Consider the following 2,355-nt stretch of genomic DNA (forward strand, 5'->3'; position numbering starts at 1 on the left):
CGTGCTCCAGCGTCATGTCACAACACTCTTAACCGTTGAGACGAGCACATCGAGTGCTGCCGTGTTATTTTCTAGATTATTCCGTGCTGGTTTTTAATATCGCGTTTCGACTTCACGACAATTGACGCGATAATTATGGTAAATTAAGACGCGTACTCCTCACGCGAGCAGGTGTTGCGGGCTTTACCGCGACAGGTAATTACCGCGTTTCATTTACTTTTTTATTTATTAAATAGAGAAACTTTGCGATCGAATTCCTCAATGCCGATCAAATATTATCATCATCCATTTAATATTCGAGTATTATTACTTCTTTATTCGGTTGTTATTGAATTATTTTTATTGCGTATTGGAAAGCAACTTGAGCGTGCCGTTATGGCGATTTCCTCGTGTTGCTGTCGTGTGTAATTAATTGATACTACCGGATATTATTATACGGTTGTCGATCAGATATTAATATCATTATCCATTAATTAATCGGATATTATTACTTCTTTATTCAGTTATGATTTAATTATTTCTTATTGCGCATTGGGAAGGAACTCGAGCGTTACGACAATTTCTTTTCCTCGTTTTGCTGTCGCGTGTAACTAATTGATACTAAATTAATTATTGAAATTAATAAATTGATTTAATTAATTATTGAAATTAATAAATTGATTTAATTAATTATTGAAATTATTAAATTAAATTTCTGTCACAGAGATCCAATAGAGCAGACGCAGTTACGCGGCTTTAGGGGATGCGATGCCTGGGGGATGCCGCGCCGGAGGATTCGACTCGAACCTTTCTGAGTCGGCTCGAAGGTGAGCTTTACTAATTTGTACTTAAAATTTGAAATCCGACAAAACTGAAAATTTTCTTGTTAACAATCGAGTTCTTTGATACCTCCATCGTCGTGTAACTAATTAATACTAAATTAAATCTATTTTTTGTTGCAAAGACGAGCACTCGACTCTAAGGGGATGCTGCCCCGGAGGATCCGGTTTGGGCCTAGCAGAGTTGGCGCGAAGGTGAGTTTCACTGATTTGAATTCATAATTCCGATAAATCTGATAAAATTGGAAATTGTTTTGTTTGAAATCGAGTTCTTTAATGCCTCCATTGTCGTGTATAATATTAAATCAAATCTGTTTTTTGTTGCAGAGGCGAAGCAGACGACTTAGGGGCGGCTGCGCCGGAGGATCCGGTACGGGCTGAGCGGGGTTAGCTCGAAGGTGAGCTTCATTAATTAACATTCATAATTAGAAATTCGACAAGATTGATAATTCTCTTTCTCGAAATCGAGATAATTTGAATCGAATCAAAGATCGTGTTAAATCGTAATTACACGCGGGAAGAATTTTTTCTGAGTAACATCACCACTTGAAAAATTTTGATTTGTTCTGATTAAGAGATTTATTTGCAATGTCGAGAAAAAAGAAAGTAGAATATTCCAAGTGTGAATGCATTTCGAAAAGTTCTTCCAGTGTAAAAAATATCGTGCTTATTTTTTTTTAATCCTTCACATTTTTTCACTCAAATCGACATCAATGTACGAATCTAATCGGCGAAATGGCATTTTTCTGTTCCAGAAACGAAAGCAGAATGTGGCTACCCTGATCGGCTGTTTGGTGAGTCAAAACAAGAAATATATTGATAATAGATAAACAAAAAGTCTTTCGATGTAGTGCTTTCGATGCATGCTTATGAATCAATGCGATTTACTTTGCTATAGCTGTAGCATGTGTACGTGCTGTCCAATAAAAATCACACTGTTCTAAACAGTTGGAAGATCGCTTTTTCAAGTAATAATATCAGTGATAATGCATATTCTACATAAATTTGACAAATCAATTTTTAAGTAGTTTTCTTTTATTGTACATATATTTATTAATTGATTCATTTAGATTATTGATTGGTCGATGATTTTTGTCGGAGGAAATTTTTATTTATCAAACCTCAACATTATCTGGTAGATGCTTAAAGTATTGAGTATACGCTCTGAACATTCAAAATTTTGTAAAATTATTTAGTTTTATTGAAGGCGATCTTCCAGATGTCTCGAGCAGTGTGCCAACGCAAAGACATTGCGCCATAGAGATTGCGCCACAAAAAATGTGCAATCATATCACTCGCGTCAAAGATCTTTCGCCGGTCGTTAATTTTCTCAATTTTCTCTCTCATGTAAGCTTGAATCGCGTTTGCATTTTCATAGAATTCGTGCTTTGTTATTAAGTAAAATTCGATATCGTGCGGTATTTGCGCGAAGCGATCTAATGTGATTATATAAACTGCTCGCAAAATTAATTTCATGATCGTCGGAAAATTTTTAGGTTTCAATTTTTCACTTAGAGTTAGAGTTTTTTTAACGCGG

At 35.4% G+C, this 2,355-nt stretch overlaps 1 long non-coding RNA gene across 1 annotated transcript; it reads left to right on the forward strand.

The window, feature by feature from the left end:
* Window positions 1-754: 754 nt before the first annotated feature.
* LOC116840630 lies at window positions 755-1,623 on the forward strand. Its single transcript, XR_004377386.1, has 4 exons — window positions 755-806; window positions 944-1,013; window positions 1,146-1,216; window positions 1,574-1,623. It is a non-coding gene; the product is annotated as an uncharacterized LOC116840630 (long non-coding RNA).
* The last annotated feature ends 732 nt before the right edge of the window (window positions 1,624-2,355 follow it).

This window comes from Odontomachus brunneus, unplaced genomic scaffold (genome assembly GCF_010583005.1).
Source record: "Odontomachus brunneus isolate Ranch 3 - 2012 unplaced genomic scaffold, Obru_v1 Obru_scaffold_010, whole genome shotgun sequence".
NCBI lineage: Eukaryota > Metazoa > Arthropoda > Insecta > Hymenoptera > Formicidae > Odontomachus > Odontomachus brunneus.